The following is a 22970-nucleotide window of genomic DNA, read 5'->3' on the forward strand; positions in this document are numbered from 1 at the left end:
CCCTTCTCTAGTTTGCCTTCCTGTAATACAGAGGTTGGAAAAATAAAAACTCCTCTTTCCAAACTTACTTGGTTTCTAGATGTGATTTAGATTTGGCTGATCACATGCATACGTAAGTGAGATGGAGGCCATATGGCCGCTGCTTCTGCTATTTCACCTGGCAGACATGGATATTAAGGCATTTGCTGTTTTACACAATATATCAACAGTTGTGCCATAGTTCAGTAACTAGCACCATGAAAGCAGAAAGACAGGGTACAAACACTAGTTTTCCTGGTTCAGGTCATAGTAGATACAATGTGTTTCCGGAGACAAGAGAAAAAACTATAATTTTTTTCATCATGGCGCTCTCCTGAACGTCCATAGGTGTGTGAGTGTGTGATTTCCTAATCATGGTGGATTTTAATTTTGGTAGTTCCTGGTTGTGACAATGTAAATGTTCTAGGGTTTATAAGTTTATGATCTTAAAAGACCCTTTTTTGGCATACGGGTTCCCTGGAGTGATTTGAATACTTATTCTTAAAAATCAACCTAGCATTTCCTTCTTCAGCCCTCCCACTGATTTCTTAAGCCTTTTAATATCCTACCATAATATCTAATTAATATCTTTTAATATCATTAAACAAATTCCCTCTTTCTTAAGCTACCTAGAGTAGAATTTTGTTCTACTTAACCCTGACAAAAATCAAAACCATAATTAATTTATCATTATCACATATTGAGGCATTAATTGTATATTTTTTGTGACAGTCTTTTTTCTTCTGGTATTTAACAAAGTGCTAGGCATATGGCAATTCATAATTTTTTATAGATATATAAATAAAGATAAACGTCCGTAAATCTAGTATCATATTCATGTCAATAGTTTTATTTCACAATATTCCCCTCTAGAGTATAAAAATAGCAACAAAAAGTATGTTAAGCATTCATTGTGAAAGTTTTATGGGGAAATATGAAAGGTGAACTCCTGGCATTTAAAGTGCAAATGTATTCAGACATTCCTTTGAAGAAGGTAAACGCTACATAGTGTATGTGTTGTTTAATGACAGGTTTACATGATGTCAAAATAACCTTCTGTCAGTGAACAAATTGGTGGATTTGGCATGAGTGCTCTAGCTGATCTCACTCTTTGTTTATCTACTGTTTCCAAATAAAATCTCCTATCAACTTGCAAAGTTTCTAGTCCTAAGCTTTTTTATTGGCCATTTCTGGTTTAGTTTGAAAGATATTCTTTAACTTAATGTGGACAATCATTAGAAAGAAGAACCCATAAAGACAAAATTTGAAATGTTATCCACAGATAGTCATATCTTCACCATTATTAAACTTCTGCTTCACATCTATCAGTTATTAGCCATCCAGAAGCAGGGCTGTCCTCTTAGACTTAAGCAGAGGAAGTGGCATTCAGTCAAGTTTTGAGGAATTATGCATAGTGGTTAAGCCCTTTATCTTTGTGCTCTGCCTATATTGGTTCAAATCCCAAATCTATCACTTCCTAGCCAAGCAACCCTGAGTAATTTAATTAGCTTCTTGGAGGCCAAATTTCTGTACCTATTAATTATCTATCAATTATTCTGCATCTATTTATATTTTCCTATAGTTATAAGAGGATAAGCCCCATAGGAGTTACATAAAGATTAAAAAATTTTCTTTTCTCCTAAAGCACTTGACTTAGTGCTTGGCACATAGGGATAGATTTAACAAAAGCTAGTTTTTAAAAATTATTTAAAACATCTCTCTCACAGTCCTGTTAGTTGTTCCACTCAACAATTTTAGCATTAATCTATAAAGGTTATCTGAAGAAGATGTGCATTTAAATTTCATTTAGGCATTAAGTTATAACAAATGCCTTCACTGTACTTGTTTAAGTGCTTGTGTCAGAAGATATAATATCCACCTTACAGAAAACTGTGACCATATGGTACAGGAATATATATTTTGAATGGAACAAAGGAGGGTGAGAACATATAATGATAATTATGGAGGTATGAAAGGGAGGATTATAGAAAAGGGAGAAATGATAGGTCACTGTAAAAGAATTACACTTAATTCAAACTTTTTAACAATGGCAGTGATATTAATAGAATATTTGAATGTCTAAACAAGTTAACTGAGAGATATATTAAGAAATATGATTTTAAGTACTCAGAAAACTAGATTTAAGACATAATAACTAGCAGGGATGTCTTATTTGATATTTCAAATATTAATATTAAGAATCTTTGATCTGATAATCAAATTTACAAAATGTTCTTCTTAAAGTATATTTACATAAAAAAGTTACAGTGATTTCAATTAGTCTTCTAGTTGACTTTTTTGCATTTCTTTGGCAAGACTTAATTAATTTTCAATGAACTGCCCAGGAGCACTTGTTAAAGTATTATAGGTATTACAGAGGTACTGAATATATTAATTTCTTATGACTTGAGCTGTTAATATATTATTCTAGCAAGGTTTCTAGACAGTTAATTAAAAATGCTTAACAAGGCAGCACATTGCAAAGTACTTAAGGTAATCACTAAAGTAAGACACATTAGCAAAAAACACAAAAGAAAAAAAGAAATATACCTTGATTATAGCAACAAAGCAAATATCTTTGTTACACCAAATAAATGTGCATTAAAAAATCTTTCAGTTCCTAATATTGTTGGACACTATCAGTCACAATGTGGATTTCATCATAAACTGGTATTGCTGTAAATGTGTTATGTTCTGATAATACAGTCAGTAACTAATGTTGCCCCATGAACAGAATGTGTTAGAGATATGACTTAATTGCTTTGCACCTCCATTTACACTTTCTCAATATGTTTAATCATAATTTTCAAATATCAGTCTCAATATCACATTTTCTTTCTTGGAACAAAATATTTGTAATTTTTCTGTCGTCTGAGGGTCCATGTCATTAATATCTTTGAAAGCTTGGAATATGTTCTGAAGAGAGAAATTGCTATAAATAAATGCTTATAGAAATTTATATTATCTAGGTTGATTTTGAGCATATTTATTATGGCTAATATCGAAGAGTGTGATTTAGTTCTTCATAGAGAGTTATAGTGTTAGAAAACATCTTGAAAATTTGTACTCATAAGTATGTATTGTGTGAGCAAAAGGCATTCACTTTTTGGAGAGCATATACAGTGGTTTTTCTGTTTTTTAGGGGTTTTTTGTATACCAGTTTAACTGAATAAAGCTTTTTTTTAATTCCAAGGTAAAAAGAAAAAAAAATGAGTTTACAGACATAGCTAACACTAATACACAGGTTTTCTTATTCATTCTACTTATCTTTTCATTATAATTTGAAGGGTTTTAAAGTTTTTTTTAAAAGTTTTTGCTTAAATTCCATTTAGTTAACATAGATTGTAATATTAGTTTCAGGTGTACAATATAGTGATTCAACACTTCCATACAACACCCAGTGCTCATCATTCCTTAAACCCCATCATCTATTTAACCCATCCCCGACTCTGGTAATCATCAGTTTGTTCTCTGTAGTTAGGAGTTTATTTCATGGTTTCTTTCTCTCTTTCTCTTGAAAGGCAAGAAGAGAATGGTATGATATAGTCAACGAGCTGAATGGGGAAAATATGCAGGCAAGAATATTCTATCCAGCAAGGCTGTCACTTAGAATAGACAGAAAGGTAAAGAGTTTCCCAGACAAACAAAAACTAAAGGAGTTTCTGACCACTAAATCAACCTGCAAGAACTATTAAAGGGGACTGCTTGAGGGGGTAAGAAAGACCAAAAACAAAAAAAGACTTGAATGGAACAGAGAAAATATCCAGAAACGATGACAAAACAAGTAATAAAATGACACTGAATTCATATCTATCAATAATCACTCTGAATGTAAATGGACTAAATGCTCTAGTCAAAATACATAAGGTGTCAGCATGGATTAAAAAATAAGACCCATCTATATGCTACCTATAAGAGACTCATTTTAGACCCAAAGTTACCTGATATTGAAAGTGAGGGGATAGAAAACCATTTATCATGCAAATGGATGTAAAAAGAAAGTCAGATAAGCCATACTGATAGCAGACAAATTAGATTTTGAACCAAAGAGTGTAACAAGAGATGAAGAAGAGCACCATATCATAATAAAGGGGTCTATCCAACAAGAAGATTAAATAACTGTACATATTTATGCCCCCAACTTGGGAGCACCCAATTATATAAAACAATTAATAACAAACATAAAGGAACTCATTGATAATAATAAATAATAGTAGGAGAATTTAACACCCCACTTATATCAGTGGATAGGTCATCAAAGCAGAAAACCAACAAGGAAAGAATGGCTTTGAATGACACACTGGACCAGATGGACTTAACAGATATATTCAGAACATTTCATTCTAAAGTAACAGAATACACACTCTTTTTGGGTGCACATGAGACATTCCCCAGAATAGATCACAGACTGGTCACAAATCAGGCATCAACAAGTACAAAAAGACTGATGTCATACCATGCATATTTTCTGAGCACAATGGTATGAAACTTGAAGTCAACCACAGGAAAAAATTTGGAAAGACCACAAATACATGCAGATTAAAGTTCATCCTACTAAAGAATGATTGGGTCAACCAGAAAATTAAAGAAGAAATAAAAAATACATGGAAACAAATGATGATGAACACACGATGGTCCAAAATCTTTAGGATGCAACAAAGGAGGTCATAAGAGGGAAATATATATTAATACAGGCCTACCTCATATAGCAAGAAAATTGTCAAACAACTAACTTTATACCTAAGGGAGCAAAAAAAGGAACAGTAAATGAAGCCTAGGGACCTCAGAAGAAGGGAAATAATAAAGATTAGAGCAGAAATAAATAATATAGAAATAAATAGAAATGATAAAACATTTCAATGAAATGAGGAGCTAGTTCTCTGAAAGAATTAATAAAAAAATAAACCCCTAGCCAGACTTATCAAAAATAAAAGAGAAAGGAACCAAATAAATAAAATCATGAATGAGAGAGGAGCAATTACAACCAATACCACAGAAATATAAACAATTTTAAGAGAATATTTGAAATATTATGAAAAATATTATGGAAAATTATATGTTCAAAAATTGGGCAATTGCAAGAAGTGGATAAATTCCTAGAAAGATACAAACTACCAAAACTGAAACAGGAAGAAATAGAAAATGTGAACAGACTGATAACTAGGCAAGAAATTGAATTAATCAAAAATCTCCCAACAAACAGAAGTCCAGGGCCAGATGGCTTCCCAGGAAAATTCTACCAAACATTTAAAGAAGAGTTAATACCTGTCTTTCTCAAATGGTTCCAAAAAATAGAAATGGAAAGAAAATTTCTACATTCTACAAGGCCATCATTACCTTGATTTCAAAACCAGACAAAGACCCCACTAAAAAAGAGAATTACAGGTCAATATCCCTGATGAACATAGACACAAAAATTTTCAGCATGATACTAGCAAATCCAATCCAATGGTACATTGAAAAAATCATTCCCCATGATCAAGTGGGGGTTATTTCTGGGCTACAAGGGTAGTTCAATATTCACAAATCAATCAACATGATACACCACATTAATAAAAGAAAGGATAAGAACCATATGATTCTCTCGATAGATGCATAGAAAGCATTTGAGAAAACAGAGCATCCATTCTTGATAAAAACTCTCAACAAAGTAGGGATAGAGGGAACATACCTCAGCATCTTAAAGGACATATATGAAAGAACCACAGCTAATGTCGTCCTCAATGAGTTTTTCCTCTCTGAAAACTGAGTTTTTCCTCTACGGTCAGGAACAAGACGGGGATGTCCTCTCTCAGCATTGTTATTTAATAGAGTATTGGAAATCCTTGCCTCAGCAATTGGGCAACAAGAAGAAATAAAAGACATCTAAATTGGCAAGGAAAAAGTAAAACTTTCAGTGTTGCAGATGACATGATACTCCATATAGAAAACCTCAAAGACTCCAAGAACAATTCCCAGAACTGATACACAAATTCAATAAACTCATGGATACAAAATCAACACAGAAATCCGTTGCATTTCTATACAACAATAATGAAGCAGCAGAAAAAGAAATCAAGGAATCAATCCATTTACAACTACAGCAAAAACAATAAGATACCTAGGAATAAGCCTAAACAAAGAGGTAAAAGATCTGTACTCTGAAAACTAGGACACTTACGAAAGAAATGGAAGAGCACACAAAGAAATAGGAAAACATTCAATGCTCATGGATTGGAAGAACAAATATTGTTCTATCTTAAAATGTCAATGCAATCCCTATCAAAATACCACCAGCATTTTTCACAGAGCTAGAACAAACAATCCTAAAATTTGTATGGAACCACAAGAAAACCCCAAATAGCCAAAGCAATCTTGAAATAGAAAAGAAAAGCTGGAGACATCACAATTCCGGACATCAACCTGTATTACAAAGCTGTAGTATCAGAACAGTCGGTACTGGCACAAAAATAGACACATAGATCAATGGAACTGAATAGAAAACCCAGAAATGGACCCACAACAATATGGTCAATTAATCTTTGACAAAGCAGGAAAGAACATGCAAAGGAAAAATGTCAACAAATGGTGTTGGGAAAACTGGAGAGCAACATGCAAAAGAATGAAACTGGACCAGTTTCTTATACCGTATGCAAAAATAAATTCAAAATGCATGAAAGACCTAAATGTGAGACGGGAAACCATCAAAATCTTAGAGAAGAACAAAGGCATCAACCTATTTGACATTGGCCACTGCAACACTTACTAGATATGTCTCCAGAGGCAAGGGAAACAAAAGCAAAACTAAACTATTGGGACTTCATCAAGATAAAAAGCTTCTACACAGTAAAGGAAACAATCCACAAAACTAAATGGCAACCTTCAGAATGGGAGAAGATATTTGCAAATAACATACCTGACAAAAGATTACTATCCAAAATCTATTGAGTTATCAAACTGAACACCCAATAATCAAATAATCAAGGTAAAAACCGGGCAGAATATATGAATAGACATTTTTTTTTTTTTTTTGCCGAAGAAGACATAGAGATGGCTAACAGACACATGAAAAGATGCTCAGCATCACTCATCATCAGGGAAATACAAATCAAAACCACAATTAGATACCACTTTGCACCGATCAGAATGGCTGAAATTAACAACATAGGAAACAACAGATGTTGGTGAGGATGTGGAGAAAGGGGAACCTTATTACACTGTTGGTGGGAAGGCAAACTGCTGTAGCCACTCTGGAAAACAGTATAGAGGTTCCTCAAAAAGTTACAAAATAGAACTACCCTATGATACAGCAATTGTACTACTAGGTATTTACCCAAAGGAAACAAAAATAGTGATTTGAAGCGATACATACCCCACAATGTTTATGGCAGCATTATTAACAATAGACAAACTATAGAAAGAGACCAGACGTCCATCAACTGACGAATGCATAAGAAGTAGTATATATACACAATGGAATATTACTCAGCCATCAAAGAGAATGAAACCTTGCCATTGCAATGATGTGGGTGGAGCTAGAGTGTATTATGCTAAATGAAATAATTAAATCAGAGAAAGACAATACCATATAATTTCACTTGTATGTGGAATTTAAGAAATGAAACAGATGAATTTATGGGGAAAAAAGAGAGAGGCAAACCATAAAACAGGCTCTTAGGTGTAGAGAGCAAACTGGGAGTTGCTGAAAGAGAGGTGAGTGGGGAGAGGGGCAGGTTAAATGACTGATGGGTATTAAGAAGTGCACTTGTGATGAGCACTGAGTATTCTATGTAAGTGATGAATCACTAAATTCTACTCCTGAAACTAACATTGCACTATATGTTAACTAACTGGAATTTAAGTAAAAACTTGAAAAAAAAATAAAATAGAGGTAATTATTTTTTAAAATATCTATATACACAAATACTTAATAAAACTTACAATATTTCTAGAAAGATGTATAAGAAACAGTTAATGGTGACTGTAGGAGGGCAAGGGGTAGAGGTGTGGGCAAAGCCTAGGGGATATTTATAGATCCATGGCCTTTCCTGAAGTTCCTGCAACTCTTTGGTAAAGTATGACTATTATGGGCCATTAACCTGATTATTTTATACTGGTGTCCACTGATCTACATGATATTTTAGGATAATAGTTGCACCTGTTACTGATACTGATGGGTCCTGCTTAGTCTCTAACATCTTTAGCCTCTCTTTTCATTTACCCAGGCCTTTTCCAGACCTATCCTTCCTACTGGGCAAGCAGGTTCACCTCCCCACCAGACATTGCTAATATATTTCCCAACGCCATGTTGGACAGGCCTCTGTGTATACACTTTCTTCTCCTATGCCCTAGGAAGCGGGGTTCCCCAAATACAATAGGATAACTCTACAACTCTTATTTCCTGGAGTTTGACACCAACCCTGGGGGAATCCGTGCTATCTGAATCTCATTACTTCTCTCTCTTCCTGTGATAGATATCTTCCTGGTATGAAGTACACAGGTCTTGGAAGGGTTTCTTTCTTACAGGCTGGGAACATTCCTTACTCATTGTATTAGGCAGGGTTCTCCAGAGAAATCAAACTAACAGGATGAATATAAATATATATATATATATGAAGTTACATACACATCAGACCTCTGAACTTTCTAATGTGATTGATTAATTAATTCCCAACTGTATCTTCTTTAAGTAAAAAGAAAAGTATGTCCCTGACATGTAGTGCCATTAATGCTACTGGTTTCTTTTCCACACTTCCACTTGTCCCTTTTAATGAAATATGAATTTTGTTTGGGGTTTTGCAATGAGCAAACATACTTTACAAAGTAAAAAATGGTTATGCTTTCAATGTTTTTGAATTAAAGTGTTTCCTCCCCCACAAATGGAGCCTGAAAGGCAGATGATATCTGTCAGACATTGCAACTTAGATATGGCAGAGGCATTTATTTTGTGATCCTTATAGGCAGAACTGTTGAGCAACTGTTAGCCCAAAGTCAAGCTTCAGTCTTTTCTGGAAAGTAAACGATGAATCTTTTTGAAGCATTTGACAAGAAAACAATTGTTTCCAACTGAAAGGACATAAGTGTAGGATGTGTACATTAGAGTGTGCACGTCAAAACTCAGAAACTATAGTGGCTTTTGCCTCTAACATAGGTGGTCTTGCACTGATAGTTGAGGGCTTTTCAACTGAAGCTGATGTCAGAGTACACTGTTCTTTACTCTTGCGGAAAGACTTGTGGCCTTAGAAGTATTTTTTGTTCAATCTCTTCTGGAAGAAGCAGAACTCTCCAGAAGATTTAATGAGGCACAACTCATTATGTAAAATTTAGGTTTCAACTTCATATTTCCCCCTAAATGCAAATTATTTTTCCACTAAGCAATTGACCTCCAAAAGCATCAGAGAATGTTTGTACTATCAGAACCTGATATAATGCTTTACCCAGGGTAGTTCCTCTATAAATGCTCATTGAATTGAAGTGAACTTACCTGTTTTATTTAACAGTAAATTAGATTATCCTGTTATAAATTTCAAAAAGGACATTAAATTTGTGTGACCAAATTTAATCTAGGAACGAAAATTAAAGATGTGATATTTTGTCTGATCTTTATTCCTGCTAGTATGTGAAACTGGGAAAGGAAATGTAAAAAAGTTCTAAATTCTTTTCTTAGTTCAGGGGAAAAAAAGCACAAAGTTAAAGGAAGCACTAATGTATAGAATTGGGGAAGTAATTACCAATTAAGAGTCATCTCTAACTACATAAATAAAAACAAATATTAAACAACAAAAAACCTGTGACAAAATCTTTCATGTCCCAAATATGTCTTATTATTATTATTTTTTTTTACAATAAAAGATGTCTCTCCCATTAAGACCTCCTTAAATATATTGGCTTAGTGCATGTAAACTAAGTAATTCTATAGAATGCCATTGACTGAAGTATCATTTTTTTCATTAAATTGCATATTATTTGATACAAATAAGTGTCATCTAAATTATTTGCAATGATTCAGGAACTTAACACAGTAAGAATGTGTTTATTTTGGATGGTAAAGGCATTAAAGTTAATAAAAATTCACTTTCCAAATAGGGTACATGAACCTACATGTACATAAAATGTGGCCTTTTATGTTTCCAGATTTAATAGATTGTTCATAAGCACACATTTGTGAATTTTAATGAATGCTTATAAACTCAGGTCAATAAATATTTCATGAAAATTCACTAACGATTTATAAGAATTTCACCCTGGGTAAGTATCAACTTTTAAGAATTTACATTGGAAATATTTTAGAATCAGTGTAGTAATGTCACAGTTATTTAGATGACATCACCATTCTAATTGTATATTATTAGCTTAACTAAAAATATTACTTTCTTTCATCAACTATATTATAATTTTAGTTCACAGAGTCAGAAACTATAAAAGTCTGCTTATCTTACTGTATATACACCATGCAATCAATAGATTCATAAAATCCAAAACTTAGATTTTCCCCCCATACATATTCATATGGTGATATCCTGGTGCTATTATTTAAGTCTGTCTTTGTACTGACTTTCTTTTAATGTCATCTACTTCCTTGTTTTTGAATCTGTATCTGGTCCCTCTGGATTCCCTACCTTCTGCTTTAAACAGAGTAGTTTAGACTAAATGGAGGCTCTCAGATGGAGATGGGAAATGTATTATGGCACTAAGATGGAAATATACTGGAATATTTGTTAAAAATATGAGAAAATTGACAGGGGAATGTTAGTTCATTGAGCAATTATTTTTAAAGCAGCAACTGATTATAAGTTCCTGGGTCAGATACTAGGGATGAGAAGATAAACCAGAAAAAAGTATGATTCCCAAAGGGGTCACAATCAGAGAAAAATAAACATTAACTAAAGTATTGGGTTATAATGCCAAAGTATATAATAGACGTGGTTACCAGACACTGTGAGAGGATAAAAGGGGGAATGAACTATAAGAAATTTTAAGACCAAGTAGTAAAATATTTGATTACATGGATTATAAACATTTCTAAATATTAATTTTTCCATATACCCTATATACTTCACTCATATATATTTGTATCTGTATGATCAGTGACAAACCTAAATGTTAATTTATTTCATTTTTTTATCCCAACACTTTTGTAAATGATATATATTTCTGGCTTTAAGTATCCTAACAATTTAAAACTAATCTGAATTTTATTATGAATTATTGGATGAATGATTATTAGATGAATCTGTTGAAGAATAAATTATTTACCTTCCAAAGGCTAACATAATTGTTTTGTAGGTATATGTACTTGATTTAGAAAGACTGTTGGTTTCTAAATTCACTAACTTATTTTTCCTCTAGAGCCACTTATCAGACCACAGAGAGTGATTGTGTTTTAAGAACAGAATCTCAAGGATATATGAAAGGAAAGTTGGGAAAATGTGGAAGTTTGTCTATAGAGTTTTTTTCTTAAAAAAAAAAAGAAACAGCTTTGTTGAGGTATACTTGATACACAAAACCTGCACATATTTAATATATATAATTTGATGAGTTTGGACATATGCAAATACCCATGGAACCATCACCAAAACCATGGTATTGGACATAGCCTTTGCAACCATAAGTTTCCTATGTGTCCTTTTTTTTTTGTTTTTTGTTATTTTATGTATGTCTACCTAATATAAGATCTAGTCTCTTATCAAATGTTTAAGTGTATACTAGAGTATGGTTAACTGTAAGTTCTATCTGCAGCAATCATCTTGCATAACTGAAAACACACCAAGTGAACACCTCACATTTCCCTGTAACCCCAGCCCTTGGTAACCAGCATTCTATTCTCTATTCTCTATTCTATGAGTTTGATTATTTTAGGTATCTCATACAAGTGGAATCATGAAATATTTGTCTTCCTTGACTGCCTTATTTCACTTAGCAAATGTCCTCGAGTATCATTTATGTCACAAACGGCAGGATTTTCTTTATTTTAAAGTCTGGATAATATTCCATTGTATACATTTACTACATTTTCTTTATCCATTCTTATGTTGATTAACAGCTGGGTTGTTTTTATAACTTGGCTATTGTGAATAGTATCCCAGTGAACATGGGAGTACAGATACCTCGAGATCCTGATTTCAGTCCTTTTGGGCATTTACTCAGAAGTGGTATTTATTGGTGGATCATATGGTAGCTCTATTTTTAAGTTTTTGAGGAAACTCCATACGGTTTTCAGTATGTTTTCATACTGCACCATTTTACATTCCCACCAACAGTATAGATGGGTTCCTATTTCTCCACAGCCTTAGAAACATTTTGTTTTATTTTGTTTTGTTTTTGCTATTGAACTGTAGGAGTTTCTTATACATTTTGGATATTAGCCCCTAATCCCCTTATCAAATATATGATTTCCAAATACTTTCATTCTGCGGGTTATCTTTTTAAAATATTTGGAAAGTGGAGAAAAATGGAGAGGATAATTTGATGGTCAAAATATTCTATGATTACAGTTTCACCTTTAAAATAATTCAGATTAAAATTGTTTTAGCTAAATCAGCTTATTGCTTTTTTGGTCTTCTGGCATAAGTTCCTAGATTTATTGGCTACTTGGCTACAAAGTGAAGGACAAGTAAAAATTTGCAAATGAAAACATTATAATAATTATATTAAAACTTTACCCTTTTGAGCCCTTAGAAAGAGGACTTAATATTTCTGTGCTTATATTTGATACATCGTTCTCAGGATGTATACTTGGCGTAGAAACTTGTTTACATTAGAGCTTTCATCTCTTCCCTTAGCATATTCGACTTCTTAAATTCTACCCGAACTCTTTTTTATTTTTTACATTTGGGAAATTTGCTATTAATATATAATAACATTGTTTGTGTTTGCTGGTTAAGTTTTATATTTATAAACTATCTGATATCTTGACATAATACTTGCACTTCTCATAAAATATCATTGAAACATACAAATGTTCAGTAAAATCTTCAAACGCAGTCGTGTGCTCATCATTAACTATAGCTTTGGTCCTTTCCTTGCTATTAGAAAATAAACATATAGACATCACATAAAGTAAATTAAAAAGTAAAGTAAATTTCCATCAATAAACCACATTACACTTTTTCTGTCAATAAGCTTCCCTTCTCTCCTCAGACCCAAGAAAAATTAAGGAAAACTCTAATGGAAAATTTACTAATAGCTACCTATGATCTACCTAATAAAGGAAAATCTGCTGTTTCTTTTTTTACCTACTGTTATTTTTTGGTAGCATTGAATATGAAATGAAATGGTCAGTTGTAGAAGTGGAAGAAAGATTTTAAATTAGTTTAAAAATTTCAACAGAAGTTAAATTCACTTAATATCTAAAGGAATACAAAAATGCATCTATACAAACACATTTGATGTGAATATAAGTATCATTAGTGTATTGCAAGTATTTAATTATACTGGCCAATGATATTCATTAAAAGCAAGATTTCAGAATGGTCTCCTTGCTCCCATAATTCTGAGCAGAAGACTACATGGAGTTCCAGTGTATTTTCTTACCAAAAATAAATAAATAAATAGATAAATAAATAAATAGTATGAATGTCACTATTTAAAACATTTTATTAATGGATATTTGCTTTGGGACACTGGAAAAAGGCCCAATGAGTGAAACTTTTTCATGACTTACCATACAAACTGTTTCTATCAATTAGCTTTGGCTGCATAACAAATCTCTCCAGAATCCAGTTTCTTAAACAACATTCATTTATTATTTCCTATGAATCTGTGTGTTGATTGGACAGTTCTGCTGTTGTAGGCCATCTCAACTGGGCTTGCCTTGACCTCTGTGGTTGCTGACAGGTCATCTAGGGCTGGTTGATCTAGGATAGCCTCATGCTTACACCTGGCAATGGAAGCTACATATTAGTGGGCGTTATGGCAGTGATACGATCATGTTTTCTCCTCAGGCAACAGGCTACCCCAGGCTTTTTTGCAAATGTGAGGGGAAGGATTATTTCAATAGCACCAAGAAAGGGCAAATTCCAACGTTGAAACATTTTCAAGTTTCTGTTTGTGTCCTATTTGCTACTTTTCTATTAACCAAAGCGATTTGCATAGCAAAACTCAGAATCATTATGAGAGGCAACTGAGGGCATAGATACTGGGACAAGTGAATAAATGTTAGTCTATGAGCACTTTTATACCTTTAGATAGTTTTGATTTTTCCCACAAAGATACATTATATGAAAGTTTATTTTTCAAAAGGCTAGACTGGTATGGAAGGGGAGTGCGTATGAGGACTTGGCTTCAACAACAGAGTGAAACTAATAATAAAAAATGAAGCCAACATTACTGGGTATTGTCCATGGCTGCTATACAAACTGATGTTTTCCTTCAAAAATTGTTTTCTTCTCTATTTTGGTCCCAGTGTAAACATTTATAAGCTGTTAAGTGCCTGAGTGGTTTGAAATACAATCTGATCCAAATTATCAGTGCCAACAGGCTAGGAAATAATAGCCAGCTGACCAAATATGGTATGCGGAGAGAAGTAAATTATGATTTCTGAAACTCCTGCAAACTTTTTGAAAAATAATTTCAGAACGAAATGCGGCATCTGTCCACATGGCACTTGCACAATTAATAATGTCATACATCATTACTTTTTTTTTTTAGATGAGAAAATGTTTACTCCACTCCACCATCACTCCCAGTAAACAGTGAAACTTTAGAATGGTAAACCATCCACCAAACTCTACAATCATTTGTTTTTATTATTCATATTTTTAAAAATTTATTTCTATGATTCAGTTTCTATGATTCAATGTATCATTTGCGTAATGGAAATATTAATGCTGACTTAATAGGATAATTGCAGGAAATACTTAATGAATATTTTTGACATTTTAAAACTGAGAAATGCTATATACCTCCTATTCCACTGCAATTAGATAGGTGCATTCTTAAGAAACCATCCATTATCAAATCAATATTGTAATATAAATTGGGTAGAAGAAAAGGCATTTAAGCATTATACAGTTTTTAACCCATTGCTTCCGTAAAGAATATGGAAAGCCACTCCAACATATGTTTATGTGCCAAAGCGCGTTTTTTTCCAAAGTAGAGCAAGATATCCAGAAGATTCTAATCTCAAATTGAGTAACAATGGTGTTTAGTATAATCAAGTCATATCCCATAATTAATTGATCACTTTATAGTTTAATTTGCTTTTCAAAAACCTGTATATTTAAATATACAAATTAATCAGCAACCACTTGAAATGTTTCTGATTTACTACTTCAGAGAATAAAACTGTTTCCAAATATAGAACATAGAATATTAAGAGAGTACTTTCTTGTACTTTCACCCCAAAATAGATATTGATGAAGTTGTGGGTTAACCTCAAAAGTCATTTGAAAGAAACATTTTTTGAAAATAATAACTTTAAATAAGCTAGTGTTTTCCGGAAAATGCGTGTGTATGTGTGTTTGTGTGTGTGTGAATTGCACTCTTCATTTTAGATCTTTAACAAAATCTTAGTATTTAATATGTACTGGACAATGTTTTCAGAGCACAGTAAATGTTAACTTAATATAGCCTCATGATACATTTATGAGGTGTAGTATATTAGTATTACAACCATTGTAAGGTGAAGAAAATGTGACAGGTTAAGTAGCTTGTCCAAATTCACACACAATTATTACACTTTGAAGTGCAAAACCTGATAGTTGGGCTTTTCATAATAAGCAGTGTTTATCTTGAAATTGAATAGTTTATTTGTGGGATTATATCTCCACCTTTGTTCCTTTTTTCCTTTCTGAAATGCATCTACTGTAGAAATACTCAGAATTTTGGGCTTATCTCATTTTTCGTTTCTCTCTAGATCTGATCTTAAAGTCCTTGATATTTTGTTAGTTTTCTGATTTTTTCAAACAATTTCTTACTTCAAATTCTAATTTTTCTAGATGTTCCCTGTACTTAGTCTAGTCTGCAAAATGTTTCTTTACCATTCTCAGAAGCAGAAATCCTTATACTTCAATCACAGAATAGGAAAGGCATTTAATATTTTAGCCAGACAAATTTCTCAGCACTATTTCCTACCAGTGTAAGCTTATCTCTACTACCCCTGAAGTTTTAGCCACTGTATCATCTGAGGTCCTTCATATAGCAGTCATCAGCACAGAGCTGGACTTACAAAGGAATTACTTGGGGCAATTCCTGGGTAGGATAGAGTAGAGGAAGAGCAGGGAGTAAAGAGCAGGCAGGGAGAGCTGGAAGACTGCAATGCTGATTTGATACTTGTTAAAGAAAAAAATGAAGGAACATTGAGTAGAAAGAGCCTCAGACCACAGTGCAGCTCTGAGAAAGTCTCAACCAGGCCAACTGGGAGTCCTAGGACAAAGATTACCTTAGAATAGTCCCCTATTGAGAAGGTATGGCTTAACTCTAGGAATCCCACTGGGCTCAGTCACTGGCTGGGAACACTCAGAGAAAGAATGGCCTTGGCCCCAGCCAAGAAGGTAGAGAGAATCCAGAAGGTAGAGCAGGTGGAGGCTGTCAGCTCACTTTACACTCCTTGCAGCAGGTCTCTCCTGAAGCGAGTTCTGACCAGTGCACTTCTGTGGCTGCCACAATTGTGATTTTGCCAATGTTCTTCTGTTTTACTTTGCCCTTCTATTATTTCAGTTTTCTCCTCTAAATAATGACATAAAATTAAGTCTAGATTTTTAAGGTTAATGAAAGTATCAAATCAGAAAATATAAATGTAATTGTTCTGAAACAGAGGTGCTAAACAAATTTTTTTTTTTAAGATTTTATTTATTTATTTGACAGAGAGAGACAGCCAGAGAGAGAGAGAACACAAGCAGGGGGAGTGGGAGAGGAAGAAGCAGGCTCCCAGCAGAAGAGCCTGATGTGGGGCTCGATCCCAGAACGCCGGGATCACACCCTGAGCCGAAGGCAGACGCTTAACCGCTGTGCCACCCAGGCGCCCCAACAAATTTTAATTATTATGTTACTCCTTAGAGATAGTTCCTTACAACAAAAAATGCTTTCATAAACTTAACAAGGTTCACAAAGTAGATAACAAATTTGAGTTTCAGAAATCTAATCATTTTAATGCATTAATGATATATACCTTAAAACATTCCTATTATTTATTTATATTTATTTTCTTTTTATTTAAGACATTTCTAACAGAAGTAGAGTATTAAAAGGCATATTGTACCTGAGCCCATGATTAGAAATAGGCACTGCTTTCTGAATGCTCAGTTCTAAATAACATGTCATTTTCAATGTCTAGCACTTTTTAAAAAAGATTTTCCTTCTTTCTTTCTTTCTTTCTTTCTTTCTTTCTTTCTTTCTTTCTTTCTTTCTTTCTTTCTTTCTGACAGAGGGAGACAGCCAGCGAGAGAGGGAACACAAGCAGGGGGAGTGGGAGAGGAAGAAGCAGGCTCCCAGTGGAGAAGCCTGATGTGGGGCTTGATCCCGGAATGCCAGGATCACTCCCTGAGCCGAAGGCAGACACTTAATGACTGAGCCACCTAGGCGCCCCTCAATGTCTAGCACTTAAGCAATTTTAAGGGATTTCAAAATAGTAATCAGCTTTGAACTTCCAAGAGGAAATTCTTATATAAAGGTACCAATACCAATAATAATTTCTGTGAAGGTAAATGTCATCATCAAGAGAACTTCTAGAATACCAAATTTCATGTGGACATGTACTAAAGTATTTACAATAAAAAAATAGACAAACCATATAGGCAAAGGCTCTTCTTTTCAAAGCCATATATATTTTTTTCTGGCTGGGTAAAACTGTTTACTTTTAAAGTTATTTCAATTTTAAGAAATTTAAGACATGATCTCTAATATTAACAAAGGGTAGAAGTGATCTGCAGTTTTTCCTATTATTGTAAGTTTATATCCCAGTAAAAAACTAATATCAAAATTAATTTCTTCCTACCTCACTAGTTTATGACACCATATTCTTTATTTATTAATACATGTGTATAAATATCTGAGGAGGTGTCAAGATAGACATATCCAGTTGTTAATAATTATTTCTTTATTAAAATCAATTTGATTATAACTGACATAGGGTGAATTTAGGAGTAGGGTAGAAGACGGAAGATGATAAAATTATGATGAATATGTAAAATTAATTAAAAGATACATTGTTTCAAACTATTGATTATTATTAAAAATACAAATAACAAAAACAAACTTGGTACATGTATTTGAAATATTTTTGTCATTTCATAGCATAGGAATAAGCTAGTAAAACTAAACAACTCAAATCCACTTTATAATGTTCTTATGCTAAATTATTACTACTGCACAACCTTCAAATTATACTTAGAGATATACATTTATTATTATTTCTAAGGTTTTAGAGAAGTCAATAAACATATGTGAAATATTCTTCTCACTTGTAGCTTTAGGACAATAGTTTTCAAGCTTTTGTGTGTTTCTGTTACACTTCTGATTATCAATACACTTGACAAAGTTAAATATTTTAACACTAAATAAAGGAAGAATAATGAAAAGATATCAATAATACAATGATTTAATGTTGTGCATTGCTTATAAAAGCATCCGTATTAATTGCCTTCTTTTTGTCTCCCCTAAGCATTCTCTTACCATCTGAATAGAACTCTTGCCCTGTATGCTTGTGTGCACCTGTAACCACGAGATCTTTTTTTGAGTGCCAACTTGATACTGAACCAAATTTCCCATGGAGAGCCACAAGTAGTATACTATTTACCTTATGTTCTAGTGGACAGATATCAGTGTAAGAGTATGCATATTCATTGTAGCAAATTTTTTTAAAAAATTTAACTTGATGACCTACTGATTGAGAACTAATGCCTAGTTTATGGATACTCAGCTGTACTTCACTCACTTTGAACACTGTATTCTGGCATCATGAAATCTTTATAGAAACAGTCTTTCAAGTAATATGTCCAGAATTACACAATAAAAAAAAAAATCTCCATTTATTCATTATCCTTCTTTTAAAGAGTGGTCCTATTGGTTCATTCCAAATAGATGAAAGCTTTTAAGAAATGAGTAATAAATTTAGAATTTTAGGTACTACTGTACTCTTGATAGTTTATTTAAGAAAAAAAAAACTGGTCAGGGGTGCCTGGGTGGCTCAGTTGGTTAAGTGTCTGCCTTTGACTCAGGTCTTGATCCCAGAGTTCTGAGATTGAGCCCTGCATTGGGCTTCCTGCTCAGTGGGGAGTCTCCTCCCTCTCCCTCGGACCCTGCCCCCCACTCGTTCTTTCTCTCTCAAATAAATAAAAAATCTTAAAAACAAACAAATAAACTGGTCAACTACCAAAAATCCAGGTAGCCATACTAACAAATTGACTAGCAAGAAAAATGCACTTCTTTTGAAAGTTTTCTAAAGGGTGAAATATTTTGTAAGTAAGCTAGAATACAGATATCTATTGAATATTCTGTTTCTACAAGTTTAGCGAGAGGTGGGGTGGTATAAAATTTATGTTAAATGAAAAATTTTAATACATTAATAATTTATGAACTAAAATATAAATCTACATTAATGAAATAAATGTAAGTCTCTTAAGTATGTATGTATAAAAATGATGGGCTTTTCCCCCCCATTTTGCAAGAGCTGTTGATGAAAGTGAAAATATGTGATGAAAGAGAAAAGATGCAAAGATGACATAAAATGGACACCTGCTAAGGAGTAGGCATGTCCAGTGTTAAGAAACAGAGGCTTTTGCGTAACAATGATATTAGAACAAGAGTAAATTAAAATTACCAGCGAGGAAGAAATCGAATTTACCATATGTAATCTGGTAATTGTCTTTATAACCTGGCCCTAATTAGTAACATAAAATCTATTTAAAATTGTCAAATAACTTGCTTATAATCAGGTACAAGTCTGCAAAAAAAGTTTTCTCCTACTGGTAAAATACCTAGCTAAGCTTCTTGTTCTGCAGTGAATTTAATAGGACGAAAGAAGTCTTCTAAGTTTTCAGCACTTCCAACAGCAGATGCTGTCTGTGTAATCATGTGATCTTAGACAATGTAGAAGTTTGTAGTAGAACTGGGAACGTACAGTGCTCCTGTTCAAGATCATGAGTTGATATCCTCCCACAGACATAACAAATCTAAAGCTATATATGAAATAATTTCCTCTGACAAAACCTGAAAACCAACAGAGCAACATAGTCTTGCCATAAACCTCACCCCCAGCACAGTAACCCACAGTCTGGATGGAGCTCAAAACCTGGAGCTTCTTCCTGAGGAATAGAAGATTCATAACTTACATTAAGCACACAACTTTTCTTAAAAAATGTTTATTTAAATTCAATTTAGTTAACATACAGTGTATTATTAGTTTCAGCAGTAGAATTTAGTGATTCATCAGTTGCATATAACACCCAGCATTCATTACATCAAATGCCCTCCTTAACTCCCATCACCCAACTACCCCATCCCTCAACTAACCTCTCCCCCAGCAACCCTCATTTTGTTTCCTATGACTGAATCTCTTATGGTTTGCCTCCATCTCTGTTTTCATTTTATTTTATTTTTCCTTTCTTTTCTCTATGTCCCTCTGTTTTATTTCTTAAATTCCACAAATGAGTAAAATCATATGGTATTTGTATTTCCCTGACTGACTTATTTTGCTTAGCATAATACACTCTAGTTCCATCCACATCATTGTAAATGGCAAGATTTCATTCCTTTTGATGGCTGAGTAATATTCCATTGTGTCTATATATCACATCTTTTCTTTTCTTTTCTTTTCTTTTCTTTTCTTTTCTTTTCTTTCTTTTTTTTCTTTTTTCTTTATTTGACAGAGAGAGAGACAACCAGCGAGAGAGGGAACACAAGCAGGGGGAGTGGGAGAGGAAGAAGCAGGCTCCCAGCAGAGCAGTGAGCCCAATGCGGGGCTCGATCCCAGGACCCTGGGATCATGCCCTGAGCTGAAGGCAGACACTTAATGACTGAGCCACCCAGGTGCCCCTATATCACATCTTCTTTATCCATTTATCTGTCGATGGACATCTGGGCTTTTTCCATATTTTGGCTATTATGGACATTGTTGCTATAAACATTGGGATGCATATGCCCCTTCAAATCACTATTTTTGTATCTTTTGGATAAATACCTATTAGTGAAATTGCTGGGTCATAGGGTAGCTCTATTTTTAACTTTTTGAGGAACCTCCATACTATTTTCCAGAGTGGCTGCACCAGTTTGCATTACCACTAACAGTGTAAGCACCCAACTTTTAAGACTGGCACCTAAGAGAACTAGAAACATACATAATACCAAACCAAATCAAAACAAAACTAATAATAAAAAAGAAACCCTACCATTAGTTCAAAGAAAACTTGTTAAAATTTCAGAGCACTAAAGTATAGTCAGTCTAAATTGCTTTATTCACAAATATAATTTGTCTGAAGCTTTAGAGTCCCATGTGATCTAAGTAAAATAATTTTATAACCTACTATTGATAGTACTTTCCTTTATCCAGATTTTATAAAGCCAAAGCTAAAAATCTTCTTGTGAGTTTGAGTAGGTTAAACAAAAAAAATATATATATATATGACATTGAACTACATACTTTTTTTGCTGTACAATTCAGTTTATTCACGGTTAAAAATATAAGTGATGACAATAGCCTTTCAGAGTAATAGAAATTAAGCTTTTATCACCACAGCTTTTAGTACTTGACCCAGAACCTTGAAGAGAATGTTACAACTGACATGGGAAAGTGTTATTTAGGTGCTTACACCAAAGATATATATTGCTGAAGAACAATTTTTGAGTGAGAAGTTTATTTAGTATCCCTTTATAACCCATACTAAAATTCATGATTGTGGCTGTCATACTTCTGGGGAGCTAAAATATTGTGGACTAGAATCTAATCAATAGTATACTTCAGGTAGAATAAAGTGTGGTATATCTATATTTTTACAACCATTATTTTCTCAGGACACATTACCTAGTATGTGTGGTAGTCATAGAAAAAAAATAACAATATAGAGGTTACAAAATGGTGTATAGATGGTATATAAAATATAATATAATGATGCTAAGGTATTTGAAATCAAGTTTTTATTCTCTAGATTTTGTTTCTATGACATTAACCACAAAATTACAATCTGGAAATAAAGCACACAACACAAAAAATCCAAATTATCTCTCATTTTCCTTAGATACCTGATTTCCACTGGCCTAAAGTGAAAATAAAAAGAGCAATTACAAGGAATGGGAGATTCTCTTTCCTTAGATTGCTTTTACGGTATAAACAAATAGGAGGTTTTCATTTACTATAAGGATCTCTTACTAGCAGGGACAGAAGTACAAATTTCAGAAAGGACTTGTCTCCTTTTGTTAGTTATAAGCAATTTCCGTTAGAAGGAATTTCTTTTTTGTGGAGTACTGCTGAATAGGAGAAACACTTTGTAACTTTGTCATGTAACTCACGTAACTTTTCTTAGAAAATTACTGGGAAAGACCAGGTTAGCTCACAAGGGATTAGTCAAAGTCAAAGATCCAAGTATATGATTTCTACATTATAAAAGGACTACCATAATAATGACAATGAAGGTAAAAAAATAACATTTTATATTAGATATTATATATATAAAACTCATATATGATGTTTTATAAAGCATATTATACAATTAACATTTTTGAGTACATCCTCTGTGGCAGGACCTCTACTAAGAATTTAACAAGCATTTTTATTTAATAATCTCAAAACCTTTTTTTATGAGTATTGTTGTTGATACCTCATTTTATAAATAGAGATGATAAAACTTAGAGGCATTAAATAATTTAGCCAAGGTTACATAAAATAGCAGAGTTAAGATTTCTACTATACCATCAAATTTAGAAGCAGCTATATATCTAGATAGCTACAGCATCAAAACTATGTTCTCTTGGGAAGGAAAAACATGCAGTGTTAAAAGTTCTATAATAATGAATGATATTATAAAACCATTGTTAACAAT

General features: G+C 33.2%; 1 long non-coding RNA gene across 1 annotated transcript in view; it reads right to left on the reverse strand.

The window, feature by feature from the left end:
• LOC123789289 (uncharacterized) overlaps positions 1-22970 on the reverse strand; it is a 90645-nt gene that overhangs the window by 66999 nt on the left and 676 nt on the right. The window lies entirely within an intron of this gene.

The sequence above is a fragment of the Ursus americanus genome, chromosome 8 (genome assembly GCF_024610735.1).
Source record: "Ursus americanus isolate L20-20 chromosome 8, mUrsAme1.1.p, whole genome shotgun sequence".
Lineage (NCBI taxonomy): Eukaryota > Metazoa > Chordata > Mammalia > Carnivora > Ursidae > Ursus > Ursus americanus.